The 14,053-nt window shown below is 42.0% G+C and overlaps 1 long non-coding RNA gene across 1 annotated transcript; it reads left to right on the forward strand.

The window, feature by feature from the left end:
- Window positions 1-7,384: 7,384 nt before the first annotated feature.
- Window positions 7,385-8,504, forward strand: LOC123482364. The gene is made up of 2 exons (XR_006657675.1): window positions 7,385-7,471; window positions 8,201-8,504. It is a non-coding gene; the product is annotated as an uncharacterized LOC123482364 (long non-coding RNA).
- Window positions 8,505-14,053: the final 5,549 nt, after the last annotated feature.

Below are 14,053 nucleotides of genomic sequence, written 5' to 3' on the forward strand. Positions count from 1 at the left end.
CAACGCATTCTCTCTCTCAGATACGCCACTTTCACATATAATGAGGCCACAAAGAATAATCTGGACCCAAGGGAGAGGGGCAGGGAGTCCAAGAGGGGATTCATGTTCGAGCAGCCAGGGATCCCACTATGCCCGGTGGCATCACTGAAGAAATATCTATCGAAATGCCCAGAGAACGCCTTGCATTTTATCTCCACCCAAGGAGAGGAGAGTGTATCGGGGACTCGATCTGGTACACGTCAGAGCCGATGGACATTAACTATCTGGCAGCACTTCTACCCAAGATCTGCAGGGCAGCGGGAACAACTACATACACAAATCCCAGCATCAGGACCACGACAGTCCAGAAACTGGCCAATGCTGGTTTAGAAGCGAGGGAGATTATGTCAGTGAGTGGGTATCGGTGTGAAGGTTCGCTCCATAGCTACTGGCGTCCCTCACTGACAGACAGAAAACGCTGGAGCAACATCCTGGCCGAAAACAAAGAGAACACTGCAGCACCATCAACACCCGAAAGGCTGAAGCAGTAGAAGTAGTAGCACAGACTCCGATAGATATTTCAACCAATGCACCATCCAGGGGAATGTGCGGATAAATGTGACCTACAATAAGTAGCTATAGCTATCTCAGCTGTGGTGGATAACAAAGAGAATGTATGGTTTCATTTATTAAAATCAGCTCAAATTAATGTCATGGATTGTCTTTCTTTTGCCTGAACAGTGTCCTGACGAGAGCACATTTTCCCTGCCTTGCAAAATCGCGCATCATTAGCACATTGTTATGGATGTATCCAAGTAAATCAAACTAGAAAACAGCTACTTTGCTGTTATTCTGACTTGAAATTAGCCGTAGTTGGCTAGCTAGCAAGCAAGGGATAAGAACATTGCCAGCCAGAATGGCAATGGAACATTTAGAAAGAACGACTGGGTTGTGTCCATAGATACAGAACAAAAAGACTGAACCATTGGGTCGCGTCTCTAGCAACCCTAGAGTTGTGTCAGGACTATATCTTGTGGAAGGATTAAATGGTACAAATAAATTAATCAAAATAACGTTTTTGATGAACATTTGTCAATTATTATTTGAATATGTTGGTAACCCGTTGTATAAAAGTGAAAATGCCTTCGAATATATCCTCCAAACACCAGTTTCTCGGGCATTATCACTTAAATATAGAATGCCTAGTATGCTCACATCTGCATTGTGGTATAGATATTGTTAGCTGTTGTACATACTGTATGTATATAATGGTGTTTTAAATGATACTTTTTACAAGTGTACTGACAAGTGACCAAATGATTCCAGCTGCATCAGAGACCAATAAAGTGTTGACTTCATCTTCTGGATCAATTCATTGTGATATTCATTAAATGTATTTGGATAAACTAGCTGCAGTCGTACTGCTAAAACAAATTATGCAGGGAGTTGGTTTATCATTTAAACTTTATTTGTTGGCAAGTAAACATGTTTTTAATAAAACAGATTAGTCTGTCAATATCGCAAATAAGTAGACATGGCTTGTGTTCAAGGCTTGTGCTCTGGAGACTGAGGTGAGTTTACACAGCAGTATGCAGGAACAGTTATGGCAATGTATGACAAAATGTATAGTAGAAGAACAATATACTACTAACGCTTGTATTAAATACTACAGTTCTACAAAGAGAATACTTGCAAATGGTGTGTTTGGGTGGTGCAGTGAGGTGTTCGGAGTCACTTTGATAAAGGGGAGATTGTTGTTATGGGACCTTTCACATCTCCTCTTGAGAGTCATCAATTTCTTTGTATCCAAGCGTTATTGTCTGCGAAAGAGACGAAAACGCTATTACACATTCATGGGCAATTGTTGTGTACTGTCTGTATTCCTATTGTAGCAGCATGGTGTAGAATATGAGACATCTCACATACACACGTTAGCTAGCTAGCTACAACACACTGGTATAGTTACTCCAAGACTATTATGAGTCATCAAACCAGTCATTCCTTACTCTCCGCCATCATCATCAGAACATTTCTCCAGTTTTGCTCCTAATGAAAGGCACTGAGGCTAGCTAGGCTAGTTAGCTAGCTAGCTATCTATAATGTTAGACTACAGCACATTTTAGGTATAGCAAACACCGCTAGCTAGCTAGCTAAACTTGGCTAGCTTGGCTTGTAGTGGTATTCGCAAGCCCCGTTATGGCCAAATTGATCACCAAATTGTACTGTACTGAACAACACTGCCTCGTGTAAAAAGAGAGCTTATATTGCTAGCTAGCTACCCACAGCAGAACAACTTACTCGTTTGTCATTTACCCTCCTGAGTCCTGGTCCAGCTGGATTAGACTGCCGCTGTCACGCCCTGGCTCTGGGACTCGGTTATGTTGAGCCAGGGTGTGTTGTTTCTATGTGTTTTGTTTCTAGGTTCTTTATCTAGTTATTTGTTTCTATGTTGGCCGGTGTGGTTCTCAATCAGAGGCAACGTGAATCAGCTGTTGCTTGTTGTCTCTGATTGGGAACCATACTTAGGCAGCCTGTTTGGCCACAGTGTTTGTGGGATCTTGTTCCGTGTATGGTTAGTGTTTGTAACCAAGGACGTCACGTTATCGTTTTGTTGTTTTGTTCTCTATTAAATAAGTATGTTCACTCATCACGCTGCGCATTGGTCCACTTCCTCCAGCGATCGTGACAGCCGCCGCTGCTTGATGGTCTCGCAATAATTTTTCTTGCTGTCTCAACTCCTCTTCAGTGTATTCCAGCTCAAATAAATTGGGCTGTATGTTCCTATGTAAAAAACATTTAACATGTTTTATCGTCCAGCTTTTCTTGGAAAGAGGAATCATCCAGAAGCAGCCAATGTAACTAATTATTTAGCAATCTTGGATAGACAGTGTACGGTAACATAGGTCCTGTATATGGATATTTGTATATGGATATTTGCGCATTACTTTTTTAAATGTTATACTTTTTTGATGATGACAGTGATAAGGATAATATAATTATTTATGATTATAATTAGTATTATGTTCTACGTTTTGCTGTTGTCTGGGTATTTGCTTATTGTCCTCAGTAGTACAGTAGTACACTATTTTATTTTTATTTTTTAAATTTTTATTATTTTTATTATTTATTGTTATATGGCTAATTCCTAAAGAGGATGCTCCTCTCGTGGTCATGCCATAGGCTTATAGGGTTTTTGGCTGGGCACTTAAGGGGTAGCAGCATTGAAACAGGTTTATAGGACAGTCCCAATTTATCACCTGGACCATGCCGATCAACGGTTAAAGGTGTGTTTTAGGACGCTAAAGGCACGTTACAGGTTCCGGGGTGGTATGATAGTATCAGGGACAACACCCCCTTCTGGGATGGGGGAGGCTTTTGCGGGAGGGATATTGGAAGACAATTTGAGGTTTACTTAGAGTTAGTTGCAGCTGCAGTATGTTTAGCAGTGCATATATTATGGTACAGCTACATGGATAGATGTCAGACATTGATTCTGGTAGTATTGGTAAGTATGGATAAATTCAAGGTGACTAGCAGCTTGATCATCATGGTACTTTTTGGTAGTAAGTTTACAGACATATTATGGTAAGTATAATTGAAACTTGTATCTCATTATGGTAAGTAGTGAAATAATTATAACTAGTTATAATTGTAATGGCCTTGCAGATTATAAAAAAGATGATCAGTCTTTGCCTAGATAAAAGAAAAGCAATATAATATCTATTGTTTACAGGAAATTCACTCTACAATTACAGATGAGGTTGTATGGAAAAAGGACTGGGAGGGAGAAATATATTTCTGTCATGGGCAAAGAAACTCAAAAGGGGTGATGATATGAATGAACATCTACGGGATCAGTGTCCCTATACCGGGACGGTTGCTGGTCAATATGCAATATGTGACCTGTTTTTGCTTTATCATTATGGGGTATTGTGTGTAGATTGAGCGGCAAAAAATTATTTAATCAATTTCAGAATAAGGCTGTAACGTAACAAAATGTGGAAAAAGTCAAGGGGTCTAACATCATTACCCGATAGCAACATAAACTCAGCAAAAAAAGAAACGTCCCTTTTTCAGGACCCTGTCTTTCAAAGATAATTCGTAAAAATCAAAATAACTTCACAGATCTTCATTGTAAAGGGTTTAAACACTGTTTCCCATGCTTGTTCAATGAACCATAAACAATTAACGAACATGCACTTGTTAAATGGTCGTTAAGACATTAACAGCTTATAGCTTAGGACACTAAAGAGGCCTTTCTACTGACTCTGAAAAACACCAAAAGAAAGATGCCCAGGGTCCCTGCTCATTTGCGTGAATGTGCCTTAGGCATGCTGCAAGGAGGCATGAGGACTGCAGATGTGGCCAGGGCAATAAATTGCAATGTCCGTAATATGAGACGCCTAAGACAGCGCTACAGGGAGACAGGATGGACAGCTGATCGTCCTTGCAGTGGCAGACCACGTGTAACAACACCTGCACAGGATCGGTACATCTGAACATCACACCTGCGGGACAGGTACAGGATGGCAACTACAACTGACTGAGTTACACCAGGAACGCACAATCCCTCCATCAGTGCTCAGACTGTCCGCAATAGGCTGAGAGAGGCTGGACTGAGGGCTTGTAGGCCTGTTGTAAGGCAGGTCCTCACCAGACATCACCGGCAACAACGTCGCCTATGGGCACAAACCCACCGTCGCTGGACCAGACAGGACTGGCAAAAAGTGCTCTTCACTGACGAGTCACGGTTTTGTCTCACCAGGGGTGATGGTCGGATTCGCGTTTATCGTCGAAGGAATGAGCGTTACACCGAGGCCTGTACTCTGGAGCGGGATCGATTTGGAGGTGGAGGGTCCGTCATGGTCTGGGGCGGTGTGTCAGAGCATCATCGGACTGAGCTTGTTGTCATTGCAGGCAATCTCAACGCTGTGCGTTACAGGGAAGACATCCTCCTCCCTCATGTGGTACCCTTCCTGCAGGCTCATCCTGACATGACCCTCCAGCATGACAATGCCACCAGCCATACTGCTCGTTCTGTGCGTGATTTCCTGCAAGACAGGAATGTCAGTGTTCTGCAATGACCAGCGAAGAGCCCGGATCTCAACCCCATTGAGCACGTCTGGGACCTGTTGGATCAGAGGGTGAGGGCTAGGGCCATTCCCCCCAGAAATGTCCGGGACCTTGCAGGTGCCTTGGTGGAAGAGTGGGGTAACATCTCACAGCAAGAACTGGCAAATCTGGTGCAGTCCATGAGGAGGAGATGCACTGCAGTACTTAATGCAGCTGGTGGCCACACCAGATACTGACTGTTACTTTTGATTTTGACCCCCCTTTGTTCAGGGACACATTATTCAATTTATGTTAGTCACATGTCTGTGGAACTTGTTTAGTTTATGTCTCAGTTGTTGAATCTTGTTATGTTCATACAAATATTTACACATGTTAAGTTTGCTGAAAATAAACGCAGTTGACAGTGAGAGGACGTTTCTTTTTTTGCTGAGTTTATGTGGGATACACACACACACACACACACACACACACACACACACACACACACACACACACACACACACACACACACACACACACTCATACACACTCCCCACTCTTCCCCCACAAACAACCACAAGCTCAGATGTTCAACAGTTGTTCCACCCCCAAGCCCAACTCAAGAGAATACTTGATGTGCAAATGCATATACAGTTGTAGCTGTTTGAGAAGGCATGCAAAATTGAGCAAGAATGGGGAGATTTGATTAACCATTGTCAAGCCCTAGCTGATGGAGGTCAGATACACCCCCTTCCCCTGAAACATACTCACCCTGGTCCCCTGTTGTGACCATTTTCCCAAGCATCTCTGTGCAGTCAGACCTTTCTGTAGATACTATGTGATTAGACAGGTTCAGAATGTATGTGAAACATCATAGCACAGTTGAAAAATATATGTCATATGGAAATCATAAGAGGGCGGTTCATGGAAATAGGTGGGATGGTCTAAGAGTTGCTGAGGGGTGGGTTTAAAAGCTCATGTTCTATAATAGTTATGACAGAAAAAATGTATTTCTTCAAACCAAGCTGCTTACCTATTGCAGATTCAGTCTTCCCAGCCTGGTGCAGGTCTACAATTTTGTTTCTGGTGTCCTTTGACAGCTCTTTGGTCTTGGACATAGTGGAGTTTGGAGTGTGACTGTTTGAGGTTGTGGACAGGTGTCTTTTATACTGATAACAAGTTCAAACAGGTGCCATTAATACAGGTAACGAGTGGAGGACAGAGGAGCCTCTTAAAGAAGAAGTTACAGGTCTGTAAGAGCCAGAAATCTTGCTTGTTTGTAGGTGACCAAATACTTATTTTCCACCATAATTTGCAAATAAATTCATAAAAAATCCTACAATGTGATTTTCTGGATTTTTTTTCTCATTTTGTCTGTCATAGTTGACGTGTACCTATGATGAAAATTACAGGCCTCTCTCATCTTTTTAAGTGGGAGAACTTGCACAATTGGTGGCTGACTAAATACTTTTTTTCCCCACTGTATAATGTATAAGTACTATCGATCTAGATGTAATGTATATCAAATTACTTTATTCTATGTAACTACTGTAAATAAATGTAATAATAAAAAATATTGTTCAGTATGTAAAATGTGTGGAGAATATACATGTAACAACAAAAAAAAAAGCTGTAAAAACAAAGTTTGTTTTTGTCCCCCGAAGAGGGGGGAGAGGTGGATGAGCCCCCCAAAAAAAAGAAATATATATACAAAAATAAGATAACATTAAAGATAGGTCCTGTGAACCTGTAAACGAGTACTGCCCCCATTTTGAATAGCCTGCCTTCGAGGGTGGGAACAAGGAAGTATGGCTCCCATCAGGCTGTAGTCTTTACAAAGCCAGGGAAAATGAGTCAACCTCGATATCCTGAAATGTGCTGGCAGATAGGAACATCGTTGAGACAAATCCAATGGATCTATTGAGAACCATATCTACTCACTGCTAGCGTGATCGTGCAATCGGCGAAACAAAAAGGCCACAATAATTGCTACAAAACATGATCACATTTTTTGATCAGACAGCAGGCTCAATCAACCAATGACGTCATTGGTTGAACTCTCACGGCACGAAAATAAAAAAATACAGCTATATTGCATAATTATGTCTGAAACACCCTCTCATCACTCATAATTATGCAGGGGGACTGGAAAAACACCCCAAATAGTGTCTAGTGGTGAAGTTTTCCTTTAAAGCTGCACTGCGTAACTATGTGTGTACAGGTGTTTTTGGAGAGAATGCAGTATTTTTCTAGATTTGAACACAATTTCCCAGAAAGCCCCGCTCTCATGGGTAGATGGCTGGGAATGACGTAGTATCAACATTCTCTCTGAACAGTCTAGGCTGTGGGGAATTTGAAACTGAAAATGGAGGCGAAAACAGCTACGGACAAGATTGAAAAGAAGATCAATTGATTCAATTTTACAATATCTTCAGAACAGGTAAAAACGTTATACACTGGGTATAATTCTTAGTTTTTACATTGTAATAAAAAGTATTGATGTTGTTTGCCAGAAATGTTGCAATGTTAGGTACATTGACTTGTAATAATGTTGTAGCTACCGTGCATTTTTCTGCCTAGTAAAATATTAGAAAGCTATCCAAGCTAGCTAACTTGGTAGCTACATTAGCTATCACACTCGAAAAAAAGCAGTGTTAAACAATGCATTTTGAGTATCATACCTCTGCATTCACGGAACATTACTTTGGCTTTGGCATGCATTGGTAGTCGTTTGCCCTTCTGATATTACCACTGGGTATGGCCCCTTGTATTATTGAGAGCTGTAACGTTATGGTAGTCATTAGCTAGCTAGCTAACTAGTTGGACTAGCAAGCTATTAGCTAGCAATTTTTTTCAAAAATACCTTTGTGAAATAGACAAGCGGTGATAAATGTGCACCAATGTCAAACAAATTGGTAAGAGTATGATGTAGTTGCCTAATCATAGACAACACATTCAATTTTATATTTATCAAGAACTACTTATTTTATTTGGTATCTACAAGTGGTTATTTCATTAGCTACATTGGTTATCAAGATGTTGTGTATTGATTGTACAAGTGTGATACTCGACCCTTCTGCATGAAAACCATGATCAGTTATACATAATAGACCATCTATTGAACATTACAATACATTGTAATTGTTGTTTGCATGTGTTTTTTCTGTAGGATTCCAGTTTTGATAGGATTCCATGTCCTCATTCTGGGGAAGCTATCCTAGGTTCTTCAGACATCCCAGACCGAGGACAGCCTCGCTGGTGCACCTGCTTGAATTGCCGGGAGATGGCCACTGACCGTGAGAGGAAGTGCTGCGGTCAGGACCGGGACAGATGTTTGAGCAGGATGGCACACATGGAACTTTTTTGTGTGAAGGAGGGGATTTTGCGGCTTGTCCGGTCTACCAGAAATGACATTTTGCCGTTGGCCGATCTGCAGGATCCAGGCACCGATCACAAGGAGTACAGACATGCAGCATAAAGACAGTATGTTATATGGCAGTATTGAGCCCTGGGACAAGAAGAGTGGTGATCCCTAGGCTGTAGAGCTCTGATGTCCTCACTCCGGAAGACAGCACAGAATAGCTAACAAACGTTTCCAGCGCCGTAGAAGCTGTGTTTATTATGCTCTTGTCCTGGACAATATTGACAATCCGGATGAGGTGGCTATGCTTAGCAAGCAAATCTCAATTCTGCGTGAATTTATGGGGAAAATGCAAATTGGAACTTTCTCATCCTATACCTGGACGCTGCTCGGGCCTGATGAATGTTTCCCCGCCTTGTCATCTGTCCCTATCTGAATGGCCTGTGCTAGCTGGAACTTGCCTGCCAAGGAAGTCGTCTCCATCTGCTTCTCCTCCTCCATCTTGTAGTGAAGTAGACGGAGAACAGCAAGAAGATTGTTCCAATCAGCGCTGGTCCCATGTCAGAAGTCGAGGAAAACTAAGGCAGCAGCATGCTGCTAAGCAGACGGGAGTGACTGCGAGAGGTTCGGAGCAGATTGACATAAGGAATAGCTTCGCTGCACTGGTGCCTGATCTACCTGCACCTTCATTGCTGGGATTTCCTGTGTCTGCGACGGCGGTGCTGACTCCCAACTATGCTGACCATAGAGAGCATCCTGACCGGCTGCATTACCGCCTGGTATGGCAACTGCTTGGCATCTGACCGTAAGGTGCTACAGAGGGTAATGCGTACATCCAGTATATCACTGGGGCCAAGCTTCCTGCCATCCAGGACCTATATACTAGGCGGTGTCAGAGGAAGGCCCAAAAATTGTCAAAGACTCCAGACACCCAAGTCATAGACTGTTCTCTCTGCTACCGCACGGCCAGCGGTACTGGAGCGCCAAGTCTAGGATCAAAAGGCTCCTTAACAGCTTCTACCTCCAAACCATAAGACTGCTGAACAATTAATCAAATTGCCACCCGGACTATTTACATTGACACCCCCAGCTACTCGTTGTTTATTATCTATGCATAGTCACTTTACCCCTACCCACATGTACCAATTACCTCAACTAACCTGTACCCCCGCACATTGACTCGATACCGGTAAACCCTGTATATAGCCTCGTTATTGTTATTTATTGTGTTACTTTTTATTATATTTTACCTTAGTTTATTTAGTAAATATTTTCTTAACTCTTTCTTGAACTGCATTGTTGATTAAGGGCTTGTAAGTAAGCATTTCACGGTAAGGTCTACACCTGTTGTATTCAGCGCATGTGACAAATAAAATTTGATTCGACTCAAGCTACGGCTTCGTCGTCGAGTTCGGCTCCTTTCCCTCTCTGGAGCAAAAACGTTGTGCTATCCAGGATCATGAGTACAGGATATCAATAAGCTGCTCCCAAACATTTTAAACCAGCATCAGGAAATTCAGTCTTTCATAGTTCATGTGGGATTCAGTGACATTATGAAGGGCAGCTCAGAACAGCTGAAAATTGATTTTAAAGAACTGATTGGGTCACTGCTTGACACCAACAAACACACCATAATATCTGGCCCTCTGCCCTCCCTAAATCATGGCATTGAACGTTTCAGCATACTTTTAAACCTCCATAACTGGCTACGAGACTATTGCAGCTCTGTGGGTGTAACTTTTATTGACAATGTTGATACCTTCTGGAAACAAAGCTGGTTTTATAAGGAGGATGAGATCCGCCCAAATAATTTGGGTTCCTGAATCCTTTCAGAGCGTTATAAGGCTGCTTTGAGACAATTACTTATCAATGACCCAATCCCAGCTCAGGTAATCCCTACATTTGTGTTGCTGAGTTGCCATAATGCTTCAGCAAATGTACATTATCCCAGGGGCATTGGAAGACACAATGTAAGTAACATAATTTATGTCCCTCTTACTGCCCGGAATGCCTCTGCTGATCCCACAGCTATAGTATGCAGTAATCATGTGCCTATGAACCAGAGTTATACTGTTAGCATTGAGACGGTGTGCCCTAGTAGGAAGTCCACTGTGTGCAGCTTACCCTGCACTAACATAAATAACATGAGCATGTGTACTTCTGCTTCCCAGTAAAGCAATGAAAACAATCAAGCATTCCAGAAAAGTGCTAAATATAGCACACATTAACATATGCAGCCTAAGAAACAAGGTTCATGAAGTCAATAACTTGCTAGTAACAGTTGACATTCATATTCTGACTATCTCTGAAGCTCACTTAGATAATACCTTTGATGATATAGTGGTAGCAATACATGGTTATAACATCTACAGAAAATGCAGAATTGCCAATGGGGGCAGTGTTGCGGCCTATATTAAGATCCACATTCCTGTAAAGCTTAGAGAAGATCTCATGTTAAATACTGTTGAAGTAATATGGCTACAGGTTCATCTGCCTCACCTAAAGCCCATTCTTGTGGGAAGCTGCTATAGACCACCAAGTGCTAACAGTCAGTATCTGGATAATACAGTGCCTTGCAAAAGTATTCACCCCCCTTGGCGTTTTTCCTATTTTGTTGCATTACATTGCATCAAGCTGCCCACTCAAGAAAAAGCTTCAAACTGTAACCAGTGCCTGCAACCTGGTTCAGGTTATCAGTCAACCTACCAGGGTAGTTACAAACAGCACAGGAATTAAATCATCAACATGTACAGCTCTGGAAAAAATTAAGAGACCACTGCACATTTTTCTTAAATCAGCATCTCTACATGTATGACAGTCATTCCATTCCAGTGTCTGTTGAATTCCAACACAGGCACACCTCATTCTACTGAATTAGGTACTGATTAGGTGATCATCCTGAAACAAATCTTATTTAATGAGGAAAAGTATAAAAACCACTGCTGTGATCATCGCTATCCTCTTGCAATAGGACCAGCTGGGTGGCAAAAACAGTGCTAATAGTACCTCAAAAGTAATATTAATCAAAAAAGAACTATTGGCCATGCCAAAAGAGTTGAGAAGGAAAGATTTGAGTGAGGAAAAGAAGGGTTCAATTCTGGCTTTACTGGCAGAGGGATACAGTGAGCGTCAGGTTGCTTCCATCCTTAAAAGGTCAAGCAGCAGACATTGGGGACAACAAAGCTACAGACTGGCAGAGGGCGAAAATGACTCTCTGCTGACCGGGATGACCGCCAACTCATTCGAATGTCACTCAACAACCACAATAATAATAATAATAATATGCCATTTAGTAGACGCTTTTATCCAAAGCGACTTACAGTCATGTGTGCATACATTTTTACTTATGGGTGGTCCCGGGGATCGAACCCACTACCCTGGCGTTACAAGCGCCGTGCTCTACCAATTGAGCTACAGAGGACCGTAGGATGACATCAAGTGACTTACAAAAAGAATGGCAAACGGCAGCTGGGGTGAAGTGCACGGCGAGGACGGTTCGAAACAGGCTCCTAGGGGCAGGGCTGAAGTCGTGCAAAGCTAGAAAAAAGCCCTTCATCAATGAGAGCCAGACTGAGGTTTGCAAAAGACCATAAGGATTTGACCGTAGAGGACTGGAGTAAGGTCATCTTCTCTGATGAGTCCAATTTTCTGCTTTGCCCAACAGCTGGTCGTCTAAATGGTTAGACGGAGACCTGGAGAGGCCTACAAGCCACAGTGTCTCGCACCCACTGTGAAATTTGGTGGAGGATCGGTGAGGATCTGGGGATGCTTCAGCAAGGCTGGAATCGGGCAGATTTGTCTTTGTGAAGGACGCATGAATCAAGCCACGTACAAGGTTGTCCTGGAAGAAAACTTGCTTCCTTTTTCTCTGACATTGTTCCCCAACTCAGAGGATTGGTTTTTCCAGCAGGACAATGCGCCATGCCACACAGCCAGGTCAATCAAGGTGTGGATGGAGGACCACCAGATCAAGACCCTGTCATGGCCAGCCCAATCTCCAAACCTGAACCCCATTGAAAACTTCTGGAATGTGATCAAGAGGAAGATGGATGGTCACAAGCCATCAAACAAAGCCGAGCTGCTTGAATTTTTGCGCCAGTAGTGGCATAAAGTCACCCAACATCAATGTGAAAGACTGGTGGAGAGCAGGCCAAGACGCATGAAAGCTGTGATTGAAAATCAGGGTTATTCCACCAAAAATAGATTTCTGAACTCTTCTTTAGTTAAAACATTAGTATTGTGTTGTTTAAAAATGAACATGAACTTATTTTCTTTGCATTATTCGAGGTCTGACAACACTGCATATTTTTTGTTATTTTGACCAGTTGTCATTTTCTGCAAATAAATGCTCTAAATGACAATATTTGTATTTGGAATTTGGGAGAAATGTTGTCAGTATAGAATAAAAAGTATTTTTACCCAAACACATACCTATAAATAGTAAAACCAGAAAAACATAATTTTGCAGTGGTCTCTTAATTTTTTCCGCAGCTGTATATATATACTGTCGACTATTAAGATTTGTATATCCAATATAACAGGTGCATGATCTGAAATAAATTATTTTTGCCCTTGGATTAACACACATAATGATTGACTCTGTGGGTGAATCGACGTGAGGAAAACATCTCTCCCAGGCACATGAAGTAAATGACTGTCCCTTTTAATTGCAGGCTGTTATGTCAGCTCAACATTCTCACTGAATTATTTACGGGTTGGTTTTGTATAGTTCGCTGGGCCTGAAATGCTTTTACGGACGTGTGTGTGTTTTGAGGTCTTCGCATGAAAACCACAGAGTGAATTATTTATAAACACACATAGCCTTTGAAAATGGAAAAAATATTAATATATGATCTTAGTATTTTTTAAAGAAATGTTTTGCATTTAATTGTTTATTCAGTATGATATTACATTCATTGAGTTTGAGTGTCATCAATGTGTTATCGCAAAATCAACTGTAATGGCTATAATGAAATTTGATCAGCACATTATACATGATATCCTGACTATTGTTTTCTTTCTCTTTATTTCGCTGCCAATACAACATATCCACTCATTCCTATTAGGATAATAGATTTACAAACACACACACAATCAACACACACACACACACACACACACACACACACACACAATCAACACACACAATTAACACACACAAAAACACACAAGCACTCTACACCAGTAGGCAGGGACTAGCCAGAAAGATTGAAAGCAATTAAAACTATCATCTGCAGTGGCTCTGGGCAGGCCCGTGGCTGCGAGGGGGGAGCTGCCACTGTGCATTAGCCTCTCCGTCTCAGCAACACACAGGGACAGAAAGGAGTGCAGAGGAGGCCCTCTCCAAAACAGAGATGCCGCTGGAGTCGTACACACACTCGACGCACAGTAGCACCTCAGTGCTCCATCAACCCTCCCATAATGTCTGCGATAGCCCTTGTTAACATATAGACATAAGGTTAAACTTGAAAACATCCTATAGCTCGAGCAGCCACTGAAAACACAGCAGTCAGAACACTAGTTGCAACACCAGTAGAGCTTCCTTGAAGACAAATTATGTCACGCAACAAGAGCCACACTCAACATAATGGCAATGTTCCCAAGCTCTGCAGGAGTCATATTTTCCCTCACTGTGGCAACACTGTACAGATTTACGACATA

This window comes from Coregonus clupeaformis, chromosome 31 (assembly GCF_020615455.1).
Source record: "Coregonus clupeaformis isolate EN_2021a chromosome 31, ASM2061545v1, whole genome shotgun sequence".
Taxonomy (NCBI): domain Eukaryota; kingdom Metazoa; phylum Chordata; class Actinopteri; order Salmoniformes; family Salmonidae; genus Coregonus; species Coregonus clupeaformis.